The sequence below is a fragment of the Dermacentor andersoni genome, chromosome 8, assembly GCF_023375885.2.
Source record: "Dermacentor andersoni chromosome 8, qqDerAnde1_hic_scaffold, whole genome shotgun sequence".
NCBI classification, from domain to species: Eukaryota; Metazoa; Arthropoda; class Arachnida; order Ixodida; family Ixodidae; genus Dermacentor; species Dermacentor andersoni.
In genome coordinates, this window is record NC_092821.1 from 142,691,569 (window position 1) to 142,716,815 (window position 25,247).

General features: G+C 45.7%; 3 long non-coding RNA genes across 3 annotated transcripts; 1 reads left to right on the forward strand and 2 right to left on the reverse strand.

The window, feature by feature from the left end:
* Positions 1-8: 8 nt before the first annotated feature.
* Positions 9-3,317, reverse strand: LOC140213025 (uncharacterized). Its single transcript, XR_011889964.1, has 3 exons — positions 3,204-3,317; positions 1,766-1,875; positions 9-97 (listed from the first exon to the last, which is right to left on the reverse strand). It is a non-coding gene; the product is annotated as an uncharacterized lncRNA (long non-coding RNA).
* On the forward strand, positions 36-21,962 carry LOC129383388 (uncharacterized). The gene is made up of 3 exons (XR_011889965.1): positions 36-124; positions 15,792-15,908; positions 21,893-21,962. It is a non-coding gene; the product is annotated as an uncharacterized lncRNA (long non-coding RNA).
* LOC129383296 (uncharacterized) lies at positions 4,739-17,550 on the reverse strand. Its single transcript, XR_011889963.1, has 6 exons — positions 17,463-17,550; positions 16,070-16,130; positions 15,773-15,896; positions 7,098-7,160; positions 5,828-5,888; positions 4,739-5,315 (listed from the first exon to the last, which is right to left on the reverse strand). It is a non-coding gene; the product is annotated as an uncharacterized lncRNA (long non-coding RNA).
* Positions 21,963-25,247: the final 3,285 nt, after the last annotated feature.

A 25,247-nucleotide genomic window follows, 5' to 3' on the forward strand; every position in this document is an offset into this window, starting at 1 on the left:
CTGATGGACGCGACTGTCGCTGACGAGGACTTCACGGGGCCGCACGCGAATGGCTGTCACAGCGGATTCACGAAGTTCGCTTCGACGGGTGCACAGTCTGCAAAAGAAGAACAACGTTGTTCAGGTCAGTGGCCTGCTCAGGAAAGAAGTTTCATATCACGAACACTAGGGGGAAATTGGGCGCTCGTTTTCCTGCGACATCAGCGCGTCCGTGCAGACACACGGTGAATGATGGGAGAGAGAGAGAGAGAGAGAGAACAACTTTAGCGAAAATGCCTGCAGAGTTGGTTAGGCTCCCTCCACGCAGGAAGGACAAGCTTTTACCGCGACGCGGCCACTACGTCAGTCTCGTGCATTGTGCTCCTCGAGGTCTTGGTTTCTCGCTACTTCCGCGGATCCGAGAGGGCCGCCGCCCCCTTCCTGGGGGTGCTGCCCCCCTTCTCCTCGGTTTCGCGTGGTCGCTGCCTCTCTAGAGCTGCCGAGACCTGCTGGACGGCCTTGAGTTGTGTATCTTGGTGAATGATGGGAATGGAGTGAATTTGTTATTTCTGTCGGTGGTGCTTAAATACCGTCAACTTGAGTTTAGGTCACGTTGGTTTAACGTCTCGAAACTGCCGTGTGGGTTATAAGGAACAAGGTAGGAGATGGTACAGGGTTAATTTCGACCGCTAGGGCTCTCTTTAACGGGCACATGGGTCAAAGTTACTAGTTTTGACTGACCGTGTGGGTTTCTAAGAATGTTGAAGCATATAATTCAACCCAATCTTCTTCCGCCTTTTAGTGCACCATATTGTTCTACAATAATGCTAAATACATTGTAATCTGTTGCAACCAAACACTTTTTCGGTACTGTGCAGAGTGTCTGCGATAAATGTTGGTACCATGCCAAAATAATGATGTACTGCACGCTGCGGTAGTTACTGGATTCTAAGTGCCAATATGACCGAAACCAACGAGGACTCTTCGCCGGCTGGACTGACAGACATAATGACGTCTTGAGCCAAGCAGTGAGGCCGAAGTTTTGTCAGAGAGAGTTCAGAAGATGGCGAATTGGACAATATTCACACCTTAGGCCGCACAATTGGACGGATAGAATTAACAGCGTATCTTTAGGACCGATAATAATGCTCCTAATCTGCCTCTGACCCGTTTATGCACAATGGAAGGCCTGGCCGAGTAATGCGTTTACAGGTACCACTTGTAACCTTAGAAATAGCCTCTTTACTCCTAGCATGCGTACTTCCCCCAAGGCCCCTCTCGATAAAAGTTACGGAGGTTGACGACACAGTAACGCCCAATCAAAGACTATGCTACGTCGCAAATCTCGCGAATGCCAAGGCGATCATTATATATGGTGTCTCAGCTAACTTTATCTGGAGTTTAAATATACGAAAATGCCACGTAGCTGGATAGAACGAAGGTAATGTTTGCCGTTGCTCGGAGATACTAAAACTCATGCAAAATCCATTTTGTCCGCTTATATCAATCTGTCGAGTTAGTCGGAATTTGACGCATGACTTTCTTTCAAAAATTTCTTTATACATTTGATCAAAAACTTATTGCCTACAAGTCCGGTTACTCCGACTTTCTTTGGTCAATAAAAGAAAGTAAAAATAAACAGTTGAAAAGGTGCAATAAATGGCGCTAAAAGTATGCACCCTTTGTCGTGAGCTGACGTAGTAAGGGCACCATATTATTAAATTATGGAGATATTATACCACATTGGTGCGCGATTCCAATACAACATGAATCAGCGTGTCCTTGCCTCAGCCGCGGAAGTCCATGTTGCCCCTTTAGGTTAGCAGCCACGAAGGTACTGTGTATTGGTTCACAGCAAATAGTTTCCTGTATGTCTTGTGGGCACGCTGCTGTAAGCTGTCAAATGAAGAGCGGATCTGCATGGTAACAAAGGTTAACGACGTCAAGGCGCGACGGCTCAGAATGATTGCGCAACAAAAAACTCACCATCCTGGCCCAGCGAAAGTGAATGTCCAGCGAAGCTGTTGGAAACCACCCCTACAACTGCTGAAGGGGGGTGGGGGTGGTACGCAATGCTTCATGGCTTTAGAGTGAGGGTAGTAGTGATAATTTACAGTAATGGTAGTAATGGGAGTCATGTTGCTTTTGACAGCGCGCTTCAACAAAGTTCAGTAGCTGAGCTGTTTATGTTATATACCAAAGGCTAGGGACGTTACCATCCACGTCGCAAGCTGCCGTCGCCGCGGCATCTTGCACGGCAGTAAACTTTACCGGAAAACGTATGCGGGAAGCGCTACGTGCTTCGCATTGATATCGCGAGCGTCTTATCAATTATGTGGTTCGGATGCTTTTTTAGCTCGTTCTTTATTGAAACGTATGCTGCTGTGTACGTTGTATGCGTGACTTCAAATAATATGTGTACTGTTCGCGTGACTCTGCTGAGTGATCGTAGCCCCTGGTTTCCAGGTCAGGAAATCGTTTGTCGAAGAAAACGAACGTAGCCTAACGTGGCAATTTCGCGAGTCAAATCGACTGTTTGGGATCCCTCTAAGGGGGGCCCTGCCGCGACGTGCTTTTACACGGGATTCATGCCGGTTGAACGTAGTCGCATCTGCAATATGCCGCTTTCGAGATACGCTTCACTACGCCAGAAATGCCACAAAGGATGCCGGTAACAATCCTTGTTCGGCGAAAGACAGCTACGTGCGGTGAACATTTCAGAGCGCGTTCTTCAGACTAACCTAGAAACCAAGCAACAGCGGTAGCCAGGCGCCGGCATGCCAAGGATGCATGCGCTCTAAACGCGGCAAGATTGGTTTGGTATTGCGGGTTCTGCAGTGCACTATGTTACGACGCTTCCCATCTGCACATTTCGTTTTGTGGCATATTCAACCGCTGCGTAATGACCGGATGGTTCAGCCAACTTTCAGTCAAAGGTTTCCCGCTAACATCCGATTCTTCCTAAGGTATACATCGTAATTCGCAAGAGGTCTGACCCAACAGGCGCAAAATACTTAATTCTATTCCTCAACGACGAATACTGCAACGTCCTCGACTAGTCACTGATCCATTTTTCTGTAAAAAATGTCGCGTGATTCGAGCCTTCAAGGCTATTGCTATATACCTTCGGCACGGGAAGATAGTCACGATGGGGGCAAGAATGCGCTTTCTGAAAGATGTCGCAAATGTCGCAAACTTTGCCAAATGCAGTACATAGTACGCACCCGTGCCATCAGCCGGAAGCAAACGAAGGCTGCGTCGCTGAGGAGCACATGACGGCGCAGCACGTGACTTGATTGCTCTAGCGCATGCGTGCTCTAATTAGGCGTGCCTTCTTCACCGGGTAGCCTGCGCAAACAAGGTGGCGTTATAACGCGGAGGTGAGCGGCGTGCACATACAGTATTCCACAGACAAATGGGAACTGCTAACCAGCACAACAATGTATTGTTAACAGACGACGAGGACAAGCGTTTTCTGCCCTTGTCCGCTGTAATTCACACTAACGTGTAACGCCAATTTGCCTAGTGTCAAAGCTTCCAACACACGATCCCGCTCGGAGAGGTCGCTCAACGTGGCGAACTGATTCACGTAAATTGGTAAAGATGTTTACTGTATGTAAGTCGCACCCTAATGTATCGTGTTTGAAGCAACGGACCGAGGCGACTTGTTGCTGAGCAAGGAATCACCAACTGGTCGTTTATTCATATGCTTATGTACTTGCGTAGGCGGCGAGGGAAAGGAGATTCAGGGAAAGATCGAAGTGCCAAACGATATCGGCGCACACGCGCGATAGCTCGTTCTGATACACCTTACACCTTTAGGGATGTAGGGGTGCGGGTGTAACGGTGCAAGGGCCCATAGCAGCACATGTGTGTCTGTTGGCGTTGCGCCATCCTGTTGTAGACGTGAACCAAGTACAGTTTCCCCCCGTGATCGGTGCGCTGTCGTAGTCGCACCGCTCTCGGGCCCGTCTAGCCAAAACACGGATAATTTCCACACGGGGCACCGCGTTGTTTTTCCAAAAAGACTCGCTTGGTCTACACCCTCCAAGCACGCGCTTTATGGGTCGTGGTACATTACGTTATAGAATCCGTGCAGAGCAAGTTGACCCAGTCCTTATAGTAAACACTCTTCGCGGGTTAATCTCGGGTATCTACCCCCCCCCCCCCCCCTCCCTGCAGGACATTTTCAGAGTAAATTTTCACTTTCTCGCCGCGCGCGGTGGTTCGTTGAGTTCGAGCTTGCGGGGTGGTTTCAGGCCGGCACGGTTGCATTCCAACGTGGGGAAGGGGGGTTGGTGCAACTACGGTAATGTTGCTGTTACCACGCTTGGGTACACATGAGTGAATCCCAAGTACCAAGAAATCTCGTTAGCTGCGTTACAGCGTCACTCGTGGCAGCTTCGGGACGTTGTAGAACACTTCTTTTACACATTAGAGACCATCAATTGTACAAAGTTACCCTACGGAATGCAAAGAACACTTCTTTTACACATTAGAGACCATCAATTGTACAAAGTTACCCTACGGAATGCAAAGAACACTTCTTTTACACATTAGAGACCACCAATTGTACAAAGCTACCCTACGGAATGCAACAATTTCACGTGAAAGAAATTGATATATGGTCAAATATATATATGGTCAAATGCAAAAAAAAAAAAAACGCTTGCCTATAGCTATATTTAGCTGCATGTTAAGAATTTCGAACGTGTTTTTGCGCTACGCATGTATTTTTTTCTTGCGCGAGGAAGTGGGTTCACGCTCCAGTGCTCAGTTTCGTGGCGCACTGCCCGTGAGCGAATAAGCGAACAAGCAAGCTCGACTACGAAGACGTGAAAGTTATCGTTTGAAGCACTCCCGATAGTGCGCTGTGGATAAGCAGAGATACTGTTTACCTGGTTCACTAATAGTCCGAAAGTCACAGTGCACTATGTAAGAACTGGTCGCAACTTTCTCTCCTAACATTTTCTCACACGTAGACATCCGTTCCTCTCACGTAGATATCCGCTGAAAATTTGCACAGAGGCACCATTTTGCATCAACGATTGCTTATTACCATGTTTGGGGGCATTTACAGTTTCCTACACGATAAATACGAAGCGGGATTTTTAAAAAAAATTTGCAGACTGTACTTTCGGAGACTATGCGCTTGTTTGTGTGGTAATTAAGTTTCTCTCATTGCGTTATCCATAAGCTTATGTCAACTCACTTTCTCATATTGGACACAGACTGTGCACCACTGAGCAGAAACCATCACAGCCGGATGCAGGAAAGATGCCATCCATGCAGCCCATCCAGAACAGGGCACACTCCTCAAAAACCTCAGTATTGGCCTGGAAAGAAACGCGAGTGCAAAGGCTTACTGTGCGTTAGGTTGACAAATCCGGCTAGTGACAAAGAACAAGGAGATGCAGCAGTGCAATGCAAAGTAATATCTCATTGACTAAAATCTTACCTAATGATGCTCTGATTATTGGGGTGTGTCACATTTACGATTATGACTTCATTGCCATTGAGTTTACTCATCTGGTGCACCTTAAGGAACGCGCCTAAATTATGCTGCTATGCGCTTTATATTGACACGAATAAACAACAAACAACACTGTTCAGCAACTATTAGTCAGCCGGCTGGCATTTGACAATGAGGCAAAGCGACACCAAGGTTAAAAGCGTTTCGTCAGGAAACGGCCTGCACATTCAAATTCGCAGCTGCTGCTAACATATATTGCGCTAGGTTGGTTCCTGTTTATATAACCTGAGGTTTTTCATTCTTGTTCCTCGGGACGCATTACGAGTTCACTAAGTGAACAGGACATTAGTGAAGAAAGAAGAACCGCAGACTCACTAATAAACATTCTGGCGCATCCTCTGTGCTCCTGGCGATGCACACGTCATTCGCACGTCGTCTGCACAAAATGCCAGAAGGAAGAGAGCGCCGGAGTATTTCTGTGCCTGTCTACAAGAAAGCCCAAACCAACACCACCTTGACAAAAAAAAAAAACATTATGTTCACCGCAGCATGCCTTAAATGTTCCGCATCCGCTCCTCGCGAAACGTTACGTATATAGTCGTTCGGTTCCTAATCATATTCAGGTGGTGGTATATTGCGAGCGATACTGATTAGACGGGACGAAATCTACAGTGTACGTTGAGCAAAAGCGTCTTCTCGTTTCGAACAACACCACAGCGACTAGTGGTGCAGTAATCTCGCTGCACGCAATTTAGTTGTATTCATGCGCTAGCTAATTCTATAGAAAGCAGGCCAGTTTAGTGGGGTGGACTTAGGTGCACTGCTTATTTCAGTAATACGAAACTGTTTCTCTGTGATGCATATATCCAAAGAAAACAATACGCAACTTCCTCCACAACCGCAACCCTATAGTGGGTAGCTGTCGACGGACGATTTTGATGGCTTTTGCACCGCTGAGCAAAAACAATCATAGCCGGATGCAGGGAAGGTACCATCCATACACGACATCCAGAACAGCGCACACTCCTCAAGAGCGATGGTATTGGTCTGAATAGAAAAGTGATTGCAAAGGTTTACTGTGCGTTAGGTTGAAAACAAATTTGGCCAGTGACAAACAAGGAGACGCAGCAGTGCAATGCGAAAGTAATGTTTCATGAACTAAAATCTTACCTAATGACGCTCTGACTATTGGGGCGGGTTACATTTAGAGTATGGCTACATTCGATGGAGTTCGATCGATTACATGTAGTTAACCAAGTCTACTGAAGAAGAGAAGACTATAGGGACACGTGGCGAAGTGAAGACCACCAAACACCCAAACCAGTACTAAATTTCAACGTTAGGAACGCGCTTAAAATAATTATGCTGCTTTTCAAACTATATTGAAATGTATAAAAAACAATTAAACACCACTGTTCAGCAACTGTGAGGACATTGGCTGGCATTTGACAATGAGACAACGGAACACCCGTGCTTCGTCAGAAAATGACTTGGACATTGAAATTCGCAGCTGCTGCTACAATTATCTTGCGTTAGGCTGGTTCATGTTTATGTAACCTAAGGTTTCGTTTTTTCCCTTGAACATTAAGAGTGAACATTAAGTGAACTGCAGGTTAACGAACAAGAAAGTGAAATACAAACTCACTATAAAAGAATTTTGGCGCATCGTCTGCTTCCTGACGCAATGCACAAGTCGCTTGCAAGTCGCCTGCAGAAAAAAAACCAGAGCAAGTGAGAGCATTGTATATCTCTGTGCAAGCCTACATGAAAGCACAAACCGAAGTCGCACAGAGAAAGACAATATCTCCGTGGCAACACACCTTAATTTTCCCGCATGTGCTCGTCGGTGAAACTTTTGTATCCCCATAGCGCTCTGTGTTTCATTATGGCTGCCATTTCTCTTCCCCTTCACTGTTATTGTTTTTTCCTGTGTTTCCATATATCTATTGCCTTCGTTTATCCATATACCAAGGTATTTATATTCTGTTACCCGAGGTATTTCCTGGCCCTACGTATATAATCGTTCCGTTCCTAACCAAATTCACGTGCTCCTATTTGGTGAGCAATACTGATGAAGCGTCACCAGAGCGACAGTGTACGTTAAAGAAAAGTGTTGCCTGGTTTCTAACAAAACCACCACAGCGACTAATGGTGCCGTTAACTCACGGTACGCAATTTAGTTGTGGTACTCATGCGCTAGCTAATTCCATCGAAAGCTGGCCAAGTCAGTGTGCGGGACTTCTGTGCATTGCGTGTTTCAGTAACACGATACTTCTCTGTGATACATCTATCGAAAGAAAACAAATGAGTAACTGCCTCATCAACCGCAATCCTGCAGCTATTTAGTTGCCGATAGACGGCGATGTTGCCGATAGACGGCGTGTTATAGTTTGTTAACGAAGCTTTCCCTCAAGTCTAAATATTTTAAGGCAGTTTTCCTAGCCTCTAAAGCCGCTCGAGTTCGCTCTTCTCCTTGAACGGCCATTTTTCCTAGAAAGTATGCCTTCCAACTACTCTGCCCTTAAACTGGCTCTCTCAACTACTACACGCAGAGACAAAGCAACAGCGCGCGCATCAGATCCCATAGATGAGATGAATATTTACAATTAGTATTAGGGTTAAAATTATATTCGAGTGCTGATTGCCGTGCTATCGTTTGCTAACGAAGCTTTCCCTCAAGTCTAAATATTTTAAGGCAGTTTGTCGTGTGCGTATCGTGGCTACGCACGCTTATATAGCGTTCCGTTTCTCTACCACGGGTGCGCTTTAAAACCACGGCGCTGCAGTTTTTGCTTTTCTCTTCTTTCTTCTTCTCCGCCCTTAAACTGGCTCTCTCAACTACTGCACGCAGAGACAAAGAAACAGCGCGCGCATTAGATCCCATAGATGAGATGAATATTTACAATTAGTATTAGGGTTATAATTATATTCGAGTGCTGATTGCCGTGCTATCGTTTGCTAACGAAGCTTTCCCTCAAGTCTAAATATTTTAAGGCAGTTTGTCGTGTGCGTATCATGGCTACGCACGCTTATATCGCATTCCGTTTCTCTACCACGGGTGCGCTTTAAAACCACGGCGCTGCAGTTTTTGCTTTTCTCTTCTTTCTTCTTCTCCGCCCTTAAACTGGCTCTCTTAACTGTACTACACGCAGAGACAAAGAAACAGCGCGCGAATGCGATCCCATAGATGAGATGAATATATATATATATATATATATATATATATATATATATATATATATATATATATATATATATATATAGAAAACTATCAGTCATAGCTCTCGTAGTATAGCCCTCTGTGCCATTTCCTTTTTTTTTTTTTTTTTTTCGAAAGTAGTCTTATTAGGGTTATTATAATTACACGAAGGTACTTCGCCCTCATCAGCAGCAGTCCTTGGTATAGTTATTCTGGCGGCTAGCTTCCCACGCTATGCGTGCCGCCATCGCACCTGGTTAAGCTTTTCCTAGACGCTAGAGCTATGCGTTGTCCGCGCAACCTTGAGCGATCGGAAAGCACGTTTCCCCCTCTTGGCCGGCGGAGAAGGGATGCTTCGTTCCGGCCGCGAAGCTCTCCACATCTCTGTAAGGTGCCTTGTGGATGTCTCGTGCTGAAGATGCCCTCTCGGTGAGCGCATATTTCACCCCTCATCTTTTAAGAAGTTCAATACATACGAGCATTTGTCTAGCAAACCAGATTTTTTTTCAAGGGAATTTTCCACGTCTCAGTAATTTCTCTCGTCGTATTCGAGTGCTGATTGCCGTGTTATAGTTTGTTAACGAAGCTTTCCCTCAAGTCTAAATATTTTAAGGCAGTTTTCCTAGCCTCTAAAGCCGCTCGAGTTCGCTCTTCTCCTTGAACGGCCATTTTTCCTAGAAAGTATGCCTTCCAACTACTCTGCCCTTAAACTGGCTCTCTCAACTACTACACGCAGAGACAAAGCAACAGCGCGCGCATCAGATCCCATAGATGAGATGAATATATACAATTAGTATTAGGGTTAAAATTATATTCGAGTGCTGATTGCCGTGCTATCGTTTGCTAACGAAGCTTTCCCTCAAGTCTAAATATTTTAAGGCAGTTTGTCGTGTGCGTATCGTGGCTACGCACGCTTATATCGCGTTCCGTTTCTCTACCACGGGTGCGCTTTAAAACCACGGCGCTGCAGTTTTTGCTTTTCTCTTCTTTCTTCTTCTCCGCCCTTAAACTGGCTCTCTCAACTACTACACGCAGAGACAAAGAAACAGCGCGCGCATTAGATCCCATAGATGAGATGAATATTTACAATTAGTATTAGGGTTATAATTATATTCGAGTGCTGATTGCCGTGCTATCGTTTGCTAACGAAGCTTTCCCTCAAGTCTAAATATTTTAAGGCAGTTTGTCGTGTGCGTATCATGGCTACGCACGCTTATATCGCATTCCGTTTCTCTACCACGGGTGCGCTTTAAAACCACGGCGCTGCAGTTTTTGCTTTTCTCTTCTTTCTTCTTCTTTCTGCGGACAACATGAGTCTCTTTCCACGTAAGTGTGAGGCTCGGAGGAGGAGCTGTGGCGCTTGAAAGTAGCCTGGGGCCTGACGAACCAACCGACTGAGCTATCTTTCCGGGCAACATCGAAGGGTTATGTTCCTTTTTTTTTTTTTTTCCGCCCCTTTTTCTTTCTTTTTTTTTTTCTTTCTTTTAATGTCTTTTCCTTTATTTTATCACTGTACGGGAACCCTCCTAAAAAAAAAAAATAGATATATATCTTCAAATATGTATGGCCTCACATGTGCAGGTCATAAATACCAGGTTCTCTAGCCGAGTGCCATCCATGCGGTATAACCGAGCTCAGATTGGTCCACCTTGACTGACCAAGTAGGGCACCACTGTAGGTTAAATGAGGCGTACAACTCCTGCGGGACCCGCCGTGGTTGCTCAGTGGTTATGGTGTTAGACTGCTGAGCACGAGGTCGCGGGATCGGACCCCGACCACGGCGGCCGCATTTCGATGGGGGCGAAATGCGAAAACACCCGTGTACTTAGAATTAAGTGCACGTTAAAGAACCCCAGGTGGTCGAAATTTTCGGAGTCCTCCACTACGGCGTGCATAATCAGAAAGTGGTTTTGTCACGTAAAACCCCATAACTTAATTTTTAATTTAACTCCTACGGGGACGGTAGAGTATCCGTCTCCAGTGCAAGAGGACCGTGATTCAAATACCGGTGCCGCGCTATTCTCCACCGGAAAATACAAAAAAAAAGAACCGTGTGTTGAGAAAATTGCACAAACAGGCCTGGAGTGCGGCCTGATCCCGGTGACCAGAACCGGTAACGCACTCTCTCACCAGAGCAGGATTGGCCACCCTGGTGCAGTACTTGGCCACAACCTCCTATATGAATACAACAATCGAACCCCGGCCCTCAGTCCCCAGCAGCCGCGAAGCAACTGACCACGGCGGCGGTCAGATCTGTGACGCTGCAGAGGGTGCTAAGAATACCTGGCTCCGGACAGGCCGCCATTGGAATCTGAACCTGGCAACGTTTAACGTTAGAACGCTATCTAGTGAGGCGAGTCTAGCAGTGTTATTGGAGGAATTAGAGGGTAGTAAATGGGATATAATAGGGCTCAGTGAGGTTAGGAGGACAAAAGAAGCATATACAGTGCTAAAAAGCGGGCATGTACTGTGTTACCGGGGCTTAGCGGAGAGACGAGAACTAGGAGTCGGATTCCTGATTAATAAGGAAATAGCTGGTAACATACAGGAATTCTATAGCATTAACGAGAGGGTGGCATGTCTTGTTGTGAAACTTAATAAGAGGTGCAAAATGAAGGTTGTACAGGTCTACGCTCCTACATCTAGTCATGATGACCAGGAAGTCGAAAGCTTTTATGAAGACGTAGAATCGGCGATGGGTAAAGTCAAAACAAAATACACTATACTGATGGGCGACTTCAATGCCAGGGTAGGCAAGAAGCAGGCTGGAGACAAGTCAGTGGGGGAATATGGCATAGGCTCTAGGAATAGCAGAGGAGAATTATTAGTAGAGTTTGCAGAACAGAATAATATGCGTATAATGAATACCTTTTTCCGCAAGCGGGTTAGCCGAAAGTGGACGTGGAGGAGCCCGAATGGTGAGACTAGAAATGAAATCGACTTCATACTCTGCGCGAACCCTGGCATCATTCAAGATGTAGACGTGCTCGGCAAGGTACGCTGCAGTGACCACAGGATGGTAAGAACTCGAATTAGCCTAGACTTGAGGAGGGAACGAAAGAAACTGGTACACAAGAAGCCAATCAATGAGTTAGCGGTAAGAGGGAAACTAGAGGAATTCCGGATCAAACTACAGAACAGGTATTCGGCTTTAACTCAGGAAGAGGACCTTAGTGTTGAAGCAATGAACGACAATCTCATGGGCATCATCAAGGAGTGCGCAATAGAAGTCGGTGGTAACGCCGTTAGACAGGAAACCAGTAAGCTATCGCAGGAGACGAAAGATCTGATCAAGAAACGCCAATATATGAAAGCCTCTAATCCTACAGCTAGAATAGAACTGGCAGAACTTTCTAAGTTAATCAACAAGCGTAAGACAGCGGACATCAGGAACTATAATATGGATAGAATTGAACAGGCTCTCCGGAAAGGAGGAAGCCTAAAAACAGTGAAGAAGAAACTAGGAATAGGCAAGAATCAGATGTGTGCGTTAAGAGACAAAGCCGGCAATATCGTTACTAATATGGACGAGATAGTTCAAGTGGCTGAGGAGTTCTATAGAGATTTGTACAGTACCAGTGGCACCCACGACGATAGTGGAAGAGAGAATAGCCTAGAGGAATTCGAAATCCCACAGGTAACGCCAGAAGAAGTAAAGAAAGCCTTAGGAGCTATGCAAAGGGGGAAGGCAGCTGGGGAGGATCAGGTAACAGCAGATTTGTTGAAGGATGGTGGTCAGATTGTTCTAGAGAAACTGGCCACCCTGTATACGCAATGCCTCATAACCTCGAGCGTACCGGAATCTTGGAAGAACGCTAACATAATCCTAATCCATAAGAAAGGGGACGCCAAAGACTTGAAAAATTATAGACCGATCAGCTTACTGTCCGTTGCCTACAAAGTATTTACTAAGGTAATCGCAAATAGAATCAGGAACACCTTAGACTTCTGTCAACCAAAGGACCAGGCAGGATTCCGTAAAGGCTACTCAACAATAGACCATATTCACACTATCAATCAAGTGATAGAGAAATGTGCAGAATATAACCAACCCTTATATATAGCTTTCATTGATTACGAGAAAGCGTTTGACTCAGTCGAAACCTCAGCAGTCATGGAGGCATTACGGAATCAGGGTGTAGATGAGCCATATGTAAAAATACTGGAAGATATCTATAGCGGCTCTACAGCCACCGTAGTCCTTCACAAAGAAAGCAACAAAATCCCTATAAAGAAAGGCGTCAGACAGGGAGATACGATATCTCCAATGCTATTCACAGCATGTTTACAGGAGGTATTCAGAGGCCTGGAGTGGGAAGAATTGGGGATAAAAGTTGATGGAGAATACCTTAGCAACTTGCGATTTGCTGATGATATTGCCTTGCTTAGTAACTCAGGAGACCAATTGCAATGCATGCTCACTGACCTGGAGAGACAAAGCAGAAGGGTGGGTCTGAAAATTAATCTGCAGAAAACAAAAGTACTGTTTAACAGTCTCGGAAGAGAACAGCAGTTTACGATAGGTAGCGAAACACTGGAAGTGGTAAGGGAATACATCTACTTAGGGCAGGTAGTGACCACGGATCCGGATCATGAGACTGAAATAACCAGAAGAATAAGAATGGGTTGGGGTGCGTTTGGCAGGCATTCTCAAATCATGAACAGTAGGTTGCCACTATCCCTCAAAAGGAAAGTGTACAACAGCTGTGTGTTACCAGTACTCACATATGGGGCAGAAACCTGGAGGCTTACGAAAAGGGTTCTGCTGAAATTGAGAACGACGCAACGAGCTATGGAAAGAAGAATGATGGGTGTAACGTTAAGGGATAAGAAAAGAGCAGATTGGGTGAGGCAACAAACGCGGGTAAACGACATCTTAGTTGAAATCAAGAAAAAGAAATGGGCATGGGCCGGACATGTAATGAGGAGGGAAGATAACCGATGGTCACTAAGAGCTACGGACTGGATTCCAAGAGAAGGGAAGCGTAGCAGGGGGCGGCAGAAAGTTAGGTGGGCAGATGACATTAAGACGTTTGCAGGGACAACATGGCCACAATTAGTACATGACCGGGGCAGTTGGAGAAGTATGGGAGAGGCCTTTGCCCTGCAGTGGGCGTAACTAGGCTGATGATGATGATGATGATGATGAGACGGCGATTGAAAACCACGCTCATACAGCTTGCTGTTATCAAGTGTTATATGTAATCCATCTTGTAGTGAAATTTATGTGTTAGGTAGCTCATATTCCCGCCGTTGTAATGCGAAATAATCTCCCACCAGATCGTCACAATGCTACGGAATAATATTTTTTCCGATCCCGGCACCTGGCTAAGTGTGATCCTATTTCCAAGGTGAAGCAGTTAAGGCTATTTGAGCTTCGAAATGTTACCATGATGTGCGGCGTCAGTAGGGGAGACTCGTGAACGTGCCGCAACCTCTTGCGCGTGCGTGGCCTTCTGTCGGGTTCGTTGACCCGAGGCAACCACGTGACTCTCAATGTGTCCCGAGAACTCGTTACCTCGTCATCTCATCGACGTTTCTAGAAGCGTTAGGCTTTGTGTACGCTAACATTTACTTTCCATACTTTTTTTGCAGAACTGTTCTCAAACGACATTTATTTCGTATTATTTCCAATTCTTCGAGCCGATTTTGTTGGTGAACCTAACCTAACCCAAGGAAGCCACACCAGATTAAATCGGACGTGCCGACTTCGGGGCATAACAAGCAGATTGGTCGGAATGTTGCAGATAATGATGTTTAGGTACCTCTTAAAGTTGATTAACCGATACCTCCAGGACACAACCTTTTTGCGAAAACGATGCAGAACCATGACCCCGAAAGGTACTTACCACTCAAGCTTATCTCACACGGCAGTTTTAGGCGCATTAGACGGAAAAATACAAATACAAATACCTTTATTTCAACATCAGGGATGTTAGGGGTGCACCCAAAAAGCCTATGACTGGCTTGACAGAGGGGCGCACCCCCGTACATAAAAACCGGCAGCAACAGAACACGGACAAACAATAGTAATAAAAAGACTACAGTGCATAGGTAAACATCATATTCAATAAAAATTAGTGAACATCCTCTTGCAATAACAATAACAAAAAGCTAATTACTTTGCCTTGTGTTAATTTTTCGCATTCTCACCGTCTCAGCAACCGTAATGACTCGTTGTGTTAATACTTGCTATTCCCTGACAAGACAGATTGCGAGCACGTCAGAAATATTCTCTCTAGTATGTTTGCTTTCTTGGCACCACTAATTCATCCCCATAGTCCGTCAAAAGCCTTGCAGTTTCCTTTGGTAGCTTTGTAATATATTTTATGTCGTAGCTGTCTGAAAAGCTCGCGGCGATTGGGTTCTTTGTTCTCATTGGTTCTGGTCGACGAGGATTGTATGTGGTCTCCGTCACCCTACGATGGGGTGTAGGGAAGCTTTCGATGAGCTACCAGACAGAGTTCCAGTCAGATTATGAGCGACCACATCTAGTACGCTAAAACAGCAACCAACTGAAGCCACAGAGCATGATATTTCCGTGTAGATGACTCGTGTTGCCTAAATTCGCAAACAATGGATTGTTTGCTACCTTATCCTGGAAAATGATGTCGTAAGGATGAATTTCGCTGCGCGAATTGCATGCTGCGTATACCCGTGATATGGGCTTCCGCCCCAGCATATCAAAACCGCACACGCTGGAAATGACATCCACGAAGCTATAGACCTTTTTCCTCGCTTTAGAACTGTATTCTGAACAACATTTGTAATTTATTTGTTCAGTGATACTTGAACGAAACTTCCGAAAAAAATTCGCGAAGCCCCAATATTTTTCAGCACCAATAAATTTATACTTGACTAGTCACTCCTGACAGCAATATTTTCTCACATGCAGACATCCATTTCTGGTATGTAGAAATCGTCTGAAACTTTGCATAGATGTAACATATTGCATCAAGCATAGTTTATTACGATGTTTCGTCCACGATGAATATGAACGAGTGTCGTCTTCTAAACGGGCGTCGCATTTCATTTGTGCGTACCTTCCGATGCTACGCGCTTGTTGGTGTCGTAGATCACTTTGCTTCCTATTCGGCGCCGATAAGGTTATGTGAACTCACCTTTGTGGTTTGGACGCAGACTGTGCACCGCTGAGGAAAAACCATCACAACCGGATGCAGGGAAGATACCATCCGGGCGCCACATGCAGAACAGCGCACACTCCTCAGGAGCCAAAGTATTGGCCTGGAAAGAAACGTAAGTGCAAAGGTCTCGCTGTGCATTTAGTCTAAATAAAGTCTGGCTAGCACGGATATGAACGAGATGAAGAAGTGCAATGCGGAAGCGCTATTTCAATGCCTGAAATCTTATCTAAGTGAACAGCACATTAGTGAAGAATGAGTGAACCGTATACTCACTATTAAACATTCTGGCGCATCCTCTGTGCTCCTGGTGATGCACACGTCATTCGCAGGTCGCCTGCACAAAATGCCAGAGGGAGTGATAGCGCCGGATTATCTCTGCGCCTCCCAAAACCGACGCCGACTTGACAAAAAACGTTATCTTTGTCCCAGCAAGGCTAAAATTTTTCGGCACCCGATCATCGCTGAAACGTTAGGTACATGGTCGTTCCGTTCGTAATCATATTCAGGTGGTGAAATTTGGTGAGTTGATGAAACATCACGACATCTACAATGTACGTCGAGCAATAGCGTTTTCTCGTTTGGAACAACACCACATTGACTAACGGTGCCGTTAACTCGGTGCACGCAATTTAGTTTTAGTCATGCATTAGCTAATTTTTAAGAAAGCAGGCTAATTTAGTGCGATGGACTTCTGTGCATTGCTTCTTTCAGATTTCTGAAAGAAGCAATGCAATTCTTTGTGATAAGTATATCGAAAGAAAACACGAATCTTGCCCATCTACTGCAATCTGCGAATTCTATGCTGCTCAGCTATGCACTGTGTTCTTTAGTTACCGACAGGAAGCAATTCAAGACCTCGCTCAAACGGCTTGCTGTTATGTTATGTTGAACGACGTGGATTCAAAGCAATCCATTTTGTAGCGAAATCAGCGCGAGATGTCTCATATTCCCGCCGTTCTATTGCAAGATGTCACCCAAAATCATTACTATGCTACAGAGCAATACTTTTTGTGATCCCAGCGTCTGGGTAAGTGTGATCCTATGTCCAAGGTGAAACAGTTAAGGCCTTGCGAGCTCGAGAATATTCGTATAATATGCGATGTCAGTAAAACGTCGCGTATACGTCCCACAACCTCTTACACGCGCATTGCCTTCTGTCGGGTTCGTCGAGCCGAGGCGAGCATGTGACTGGCACAAGGGTGTCCCGCGAACTCATTACCCCGTCATCTCGTTAAGTCCAAGGCAGTGCCGTCTACGAACTACAAGGTTTCCAAACGGAACGATCGCACAGATGCCGGGACGCAGGGAAGTACTGCTGCTTTCTAATATCTCGACATCAATTTCACGTTGTTCAGCGTTCAAGTAAACCTACAGAGCACAACAAAATACAATTTGACGTGTGGCACCACATATTGTCATGTAGAATTTGGAGAGGACCGCCCGGAAACGAAAGAGACGAAGTGGCAGATTGCCTTCTGGAGCTGTGACCTGTGGGCCCCGCATACTGCCCGTCTACGAATAATTGTTGTACTATATACGTTTATGCATTACGCTTGCTTTCCGTTCCAGTATATCGAATATATAGGTCCACCGATGTTGCCGCGGGAGCGACATACAAAAATAAACCTAGCTCGTATATTCGAACGCGCATAGGAGCGACACTCACCCACTGAAAGCATTTTGGCGCTTCCTTCTGTGCTCCTGATGCCATGCACACGTTGGTTGCACGTCGACTGCAGAAATAGAGGAGCCAGTGAGAGCGCTGAATGTCTCCGCGCAAGTTTACATCGAAGCATAAACAAACGCCATCTTCACAACAAATAACATCTCCATCGCTATATGTCTCAGCAGCTTTGAGTAGCTGCCCTGTAGCTGCTAAAATGCTTGCGTCGGATTCGCGCAAAGAACTATGAAATGTCGGGGCAGTTCTGCCATGCACTTCATCATCAGCCTGGCTACGCCCGGTCATGTGCTAATTGTGGCCATGTTGTCCCTGCAAACTTCTTAAATCTCATCCGCTCACCTAACTTTATGGGGCCGTGCACATCGCATGCCTATAAGGTGCAACCAGCGCGAAATAGTGCAGCGTCACGGCGACGAAGATAGTGCTCACTCTCTGTCGATGTACCTCACCACTGCAAGATCTCAAAATTGCAGCTTCTTACAGATTCTCGGGCGACAACCAGGCGAGCTTCACGAACTGATCTTCGGCTAAAAGATCAGACTGCCGTGCTAGCCCGACCCGAAGGCGACATAAAATTACCTGCAATGATTGTACACTGTAAACTGATTTGCAGCCTTGAGGGTGCCTTCCTATACTCCTTTTACTGGTGTGACCATGAGTTATAGCTTTTCCTCAATGCTCCCATTAGGGAACAGCTGAACTCATTTTAATATTTGTTGCATATAGAAGCAAAATTCTGGCTATGGTGCAGTGGGAAGAATTTCGATGAGGGTCTTGTCAAATGAGCCAAATTTAAAAAAATCTGAACTAAATACATTCCCAACAAGAAGGTTTACTTTCTCTTGTAAATAGCAAAAAGAAAAAAGCCTAGTTTCCTGAAGTAGGTGTATGAAATGGCCACGGCATTAAAAAACCCATTTAACAGATTTAAACATAATAAATTATAGACATTTTAGACCACATCGTTAAGAGGTTCTATGAGAAAATGAATCGGCGTGTTCTTGCCTCATCGAAGGAAGTCCTTGTTCCACCTGTAGACAGGTGCCATGAAGACACTGAGTATGGGTTCACGGCAAATATTTGCTTGTGGGTCCCGTGGGCATGCTGCCGGATACTGTCGAAGGAAAAGCGGAGGAGCACGGTAACTGATTAACTTCAGATAGCGCGGTGGCTGAAAATGATTGTGCAACCAAACGAATGCATGGTCTTCATTTCGGGACAGCACCAGCATAATTTAGTCATCGCCGTCTTCAACAATGGCCTATGTATGCCCGCTGGCCTACAAAGGCATCTCTCTGCGATTTCATAATTTAACCAGCCACCGACAGTATGCTTGGCATGGCAACAATGGCCTATGTATGCCCGCTGGCCTACAAAGGCATCTCTCTGCGATTTCCTAATTTAACCAGCCACCGACAGTATCCTTGGCATGGCAACTATTCGTCCAGTTGTTCTTTCAATAAACAATCTCTTAGTATATGTCCTACGAATGGTAATATGATGCCCCTCTACATTTCTTCATATGTTCAGCTTCCATGTCGCTTATCCCCATCTGCTGTCTAATCCACACCACTGTCTTGTCTTTTAAGGTTATTGAAAACGTGCTGGTACCTCATTACATTTATTTGGCGCCTTCGTTGTGATCTTAAGGTTATGCCCAGAGTTGTTTTATTTCATGCAATTTGCAGAGCATACCAACCGTCCTTGATCAGGGTTGCAGGGATAGCGCGAACCGTCGCCGACGAGCACATAACGGCGGATCTCGGGAGCACGCTGCTAATTGCGACATCGGGTTGACGTCATCTGCTTCCACCGACGTTCGCTGTCTGCATATATTCAGAAAAGTTGAGGTCACCGATGTGCGCAGCCTGTTGGGAAGCATTCGCCAACGTTTCCCACCAACAACATTACGGAGAACTGTTATGCCAGTTGCCTGGGTGAGCCGAGAACATGGGTGTGGTCGTATGCATCAAAATGATCAGCTGTGCAGATTAATACACAACACGTCCGCCTTTAATTTTCTTCGAAATTTCGTCGTACTACAAACATGAACACAAAGAAAGCAGAAGTAATTCTTATGCGTGAGAAAGTATTACTCGATAGGTGGTCTGACTGGGGTATTACAATATTCCACACATTTGAGACGCGTTCCGTGCTTGTGAGGGAAACAAGGCAGGAGGAGTGCAAGAGAACGTTCGAAATCAAATAAAGAAAATAATGGTTCGACGTTCTCTGAGACCTTACAAGTTTAGACACTACCGATGATGAAAATGGCATAGACGCGAACTGACGTTACCGCAGCCGTGCCGGAGTGGTCATTAGGGGTCTGCTAGGTAGTTATACGTGGTTCATTTGATACCTATCTCCAGACGCCCCCCCCCCCCCCCCCCCCCCCCCCCCGGATTGCTTGTGCCTGAAAGTCGGGTACAAGAGTCCCATGGCGAGGCACCAGGCTCTCCGGGGGTGTCTTGGTGCGCCAAGATTATCTATAGGTCTTAATTCATTATTATATTGCGCTTAGTGTTACACTGATGAGCATAAGGCATAAGACACGGACGTACGTTATGTTCGTCACTGTAACACTAAGCGCCATATAATGAACGTCCACCAACTAACCCCGTTCTTTGCTTTACTATAGGTCTGAATTTTACGCGCATGAAATGGTCACGTGGATCTGCACGTTAACGTGACTTTTGCCCACGTTGTGTGCCAACTTCGTTGTAGCGTACAAAAAAAAAAGAAAGAAAATGACCTGACTAGAATAGGAAGGCTACCGCTTCAAAGAGATAAGAAAATAATATTATATATAGAGATAAGAAAATAAGAAAAGTGCTACGGGTGTGCCTTTGCGATTCAGTGCAGTTCGAGTCATTTACTATGCTTGAAGGACGAGTTATTTAAAGTCGCAAAGGAAAAAAGGGTGTCAGAAAATAAGAATGTGAAAATTAAACGCGTTGACAATCGAATTATGCAACAAAACAAACGTTATATAAATATCACCATTATTTGCAAAAGTTATTCGCTCTCAATCGTATCGTTCTTTGAATACCGCGAGGTATCTAGAAGTGTTAGCCTTTATTGTCGCTCACATTTATTTTCCGCGGTTTCTGCAGAACTCTTCTCAAACCATATTTCGTAACATTTCCAATTGTTTGTGCTGCTCTTGTTTGTGAACCTAACCTAACACATCCACCCCAGATTAAATCGGACGTGGTGACTTTGGGCCATAACAAGCATATATAGGTCGGGCAGTTGCAGATCATGACGTTTATTTAACTCGGAAATTTCATTGAGCGATTTCTGCGTCATTACTTGCGGTGACAAGTGCAGTACCATAACACCGAAAGTGATTTACCAATCGAGCATATTTTAAAAGGCAATATCCGCATAATACGAGGCTAATAATAAGCAGTGCCTTCATTTATCGCAGTAACGTCTTTGCAACCAAAATTTACCAAATTTGCAACCAAAGTTTACGTTTGCTATTCCTTGACAGGAGGGTAGCGAGCACGTCAGAGATGTTATCCCTTGTATGTTTGCTTTCGTTACATCCCTGATTTATCACCATAGCCCGTCAAAAGCCTGCCAGTTGCCTTGGTAGTTTTGCGATAGTTTTATACTTTATTTTGTGTAATAGCTTTCTGAACAAACGGCTGTCATTAATTTCTTCTTATGGGTTCTGGTCGACGACGATTGAAGTGGTTCCTTGGTCACCCTACGACGGGGTGGATGTAGGGACGCTTTCGATGAGCTGCCAGACGCGAGTTGGCGTCAGATTAGCGACCACATCTAGTACGCTACACTAGGGACCAAGTGAAACGAGAGTGCGTGATATTTAGGCGTAGATGACTTATCTGTTGCCTAAATGCGTGAACCATGGATTGCTTGCTACCTTCTTACCCTGGACCTTAAAAAGAGAGGAAAACGATGTCAGGGTGAATTTCGCTGCGCCAATCGCATGCTGTGTATACCCGTGATATGGGCTTCCATCTCAGCCTATCAAAATCGGACACGCTGGAAATGACCTCCACGAAGGTGTAGACCTTTCTTGTCGTTCTACAACTCTTTATTCTGCGGAACATTTGTAATCAATTTCATTCATACTCGAACGAAACAATTTCTCGAAGGCCCAATATTTTTCAGCAACATGACAGTCAGACATCCATATCTCGCATGTAGATATCCGATGAAACTGAAGAGGTGGTATAATGCATCAACGATAGTTTATTCCGATGTTTGTGGGCATTACCGGTTTCGTCCGAGATAAATACGAAGAGGGCGTCGTCTTTTAAAGGGGCGTCGCATTTGAGTGTACCTTCCGATACTACGCACTTGTTGCTGTCGTAGATCACTTTGCTTCCTATTCGGTGCCGATAAGGTTATGTGAACTCACCTGTGTGGTTTGGACGCAGGCTGTGCACCGCTGAGGAAAAACCATCATGGCCGGATGCAGGGAAGATACCATCCGTGCACCACCATCCAGAACAGCGCACACTCCTCGGGAACCAAAGTACTGGCCTGGAAAGAAACGCGAGTACGAATGTCTTGCTGTGCGTTTAGTGGAAGTAAAATCTGGCTAGCGGAAAGATACAATGCGCAGGCACTATTTCATTAACTAAATTATTGCCAGTGACGTTCCGACTATTGTGGTTGGTCACGTTTACGGTTACGACTTTATTCGATCGTGTTAACTAGTGCGAATCAGTGCGTCTGATGAACGAAGGCTACTGAGGAAGAGCAGACTATGGGGAAACGTGGGACACTGATGACGACCAAACACAAACTAAGGAACGCGCCTAAAACAATTACGCTGCCATTCGCACTGTATCCACGGCAATGAAAAAAACAAACATTGTTGTGCATCGATAGATAGCTGACAGGGATTTAACAATGACCCAACGGAAGACTCGTACTAAACTGTTTCGTCACGAAATGCCTTCCACATTCACATTCGCAGCTGCTTCTACAAATATTTTGCGTTAGTTTGGTTTTAGAGCGCTGCTCTTAGGCACCCCTCCAGGGTGCGAACATCGGCGTTGCCCGTCGTAACAGAGTGAATGAGCGCAGCGAACGATGAAAGCGCGCACGGAGGGCAGCGGGAGATGAAAGGTGGCGATAGCGAAGGGAGCGGACATGGAGCAGGAAGCTGCGGCGAAAGCGTGAGAAAAGCGTAGTTGCCGCGCCAAGATTTGCTTTGCGGCGACGATGGCTACGAGATGGCGTCCAAGTAGCGCGCGTTGTCTGTATGGAAGCAAAGCGCTGCATGAGCGGAGGTCCGTCTGCGGTGGCTACTGTGAATCACGCGGACGCGCCACCCACGCACTGCCTCACGCGTGGCAGTCGTGCCACAAGTCGCTCCGTTTGCAATGTGCCGCACGAAACATTGTCCACGCTAGCCAATATTTCGCGAAATGAAAACACATATAAAGCTGAGCTAAAAATTTCAAGATTGAGAAGTTCGTAATTGTCGGTGAAGTTTTTGTTAGATCACCTAAGGCTGTTTCATTTTTCCTCTTAAGTTTTGGAGTTCACTAAATGTACAGCACATTAGTGAAGAATGTGTGAACCGCAGACTCACTATGATACATTCTGGCGCATCCTCCGCGCTCCTGGCGATGCACAGATCCTTCGCACGTCACCTGCACAAAATGCCAGAGAGAGTGAGACCGCCGGATTATCTCTGTGCCTGTCTACAAGAAAGCCCAAACCGACATCACCTTGACAAACAAAATTTTATCTCCGTCGCAGTACGCCTTAAATGTTCCGCAACCGCCCATGCCTGAAACGTTACTGGTGTAGTCGTTCCGTTCCTATTCATATTCAGGTGGTGCTATTTGGTGAGCGATAGTGATGAAGCGTCACGAAATCTACAGTGTACGCTGAGCAAAAGTGTTTTCTCGTTTCGACCAACGCTACAGTGACTAATGGTGCCGCTAACTCACTGTACGCGGTTTGATTGTTGCAGTCATGCGCTAGCTAATTCTGTAGAAAGGAGGCCAACTCAGTGCGGTGAACTTCTGTGCATTGCTTGTTTAAGTAATACGAAAGTAATAAGGAAACAATACGAATCTTACACACCCAGCGCTATCTGCGAATTGTATGCTGCACAGCTACACATTAAATTATTTTGTTTCGGAAAGGCAGCGATTCAAGGGCTCGCTTAAACGGCTTGCTGTTATCACGTGTTATATTGAACGACGCGGATTCAAAGTAATCCATTTTGTGTCGAAATCAGCCTGAGATAGCTCATGTTTCCGCCGTTGTAATGCAATATGTTCCGCCAAATCACGAGAATGCCACGGAATAATATATTTTCTTTTTGTGATCCTGGCGCCTGGGTATGTGTGAACCTATTTCGAAGGTGAAACACGATAAGACGAAGCTCGAAAACATTAGCATGATGGGCGAGTTCAGCAGAGCCTCGTATACTTCCCAAAACCTCTCGCACGCGCATGGCCTTCTGTCGGGTTCGTCGACCCGAGGCGAGCACGTGACTCGGACAAGGGTGTCCCGCGAACTCGTTAACCCGTCATCTCGTCAAGTCCAAGGCAGTGCCGTCGGCGAACTACAAGGTTTCCAAACGGAACGATCGCACAGATGCCGGGACGCAGGAAAGTATTACTGCTTTGTAATATGTCGACATCAACTTCACATTGTTTAGCATTCAAGTAGCCCTACAGAGCAAGAAAAAAATATAATTTGACGTGTGGCACCTCGTATGTAGCATTTGAGAGAAACGAAAGTGACGAAGTAGTAGTGGTAGATTGTGCCTACTGGAGCTGTGACCTGTGGGCTGCGCAGCCTGCCCGTCTACCGCTATCCTAATACAAGTGGTTATGCTATATATACGTTTATGTATTACGCTTGCTTTCGGTTCCAGTATATCGAATACAAATCTACAGATTTTGCCATGAAAGTGACAGAAGAAATGGCTCTTATATTCAAACGCGCATAGGAGTGACACTCACCCACTGAAAGCATTTTGGCGCTTCCTTCTGTGCTCCTGATGCCATGCACACGTTGCTTGCACGTCGACTCAAGAGCTTTGAGTAGCTGCTGTGTAGCTACTAAAATGCTTGAGTCGGATTCGCGTAAAGAAGCAAATATGAAACGTCGGGGCAGTTCTGCGATGCACTTCATCATCAGCCTGGCTACGCCCGGTCATGTGCTAATTGTGGCCATGTTGTCCCTGCAAACTTCTTAAATCTCATCCGCTCACCTAACTTTATGGGGCCGTGCACATCGCATACCTATAACGCGCAACCAGCGCGAAATAGTGCAGCGTCACGGCGGCGAAGACGGTGCTTACTGTCGGTCGATGTACTGCACCACTGCAAGATCTCAAAATTGCAAATTGCAACTAGTTTCATGTTCTCGGCCCACAACCAGAAGAGCTTCGCGACCTGATCGCCGGCTAAAAGCGCAGACCGTCATGCTAGCCCGACCCGAAGGCGACAAAAAATTATCCGCACTGATTGTACACTGAACTGATTTGCACCCTTGAGGGTGCTCTCCTATACTCCTTTTACGGGTGTGACAGTGAGTTATAGCTGTTCCTTATTGCTCCCATTAGGGAACAGCGGAAACCATTTTAATATTTGTTGCATATACAAGCAAAATTCTCGCTATGGTGCAGTGGGAAGACTTTCGATTAGGGTCTTGACAAATGAGTTAAATAAAAAAAATGTAAGCACAGAGTTCAAAGAAGTCACTCTGCACGAACGAAAGATATGACAGTTCTGTAAGCTTCATCCGTTAAAGCGTCAG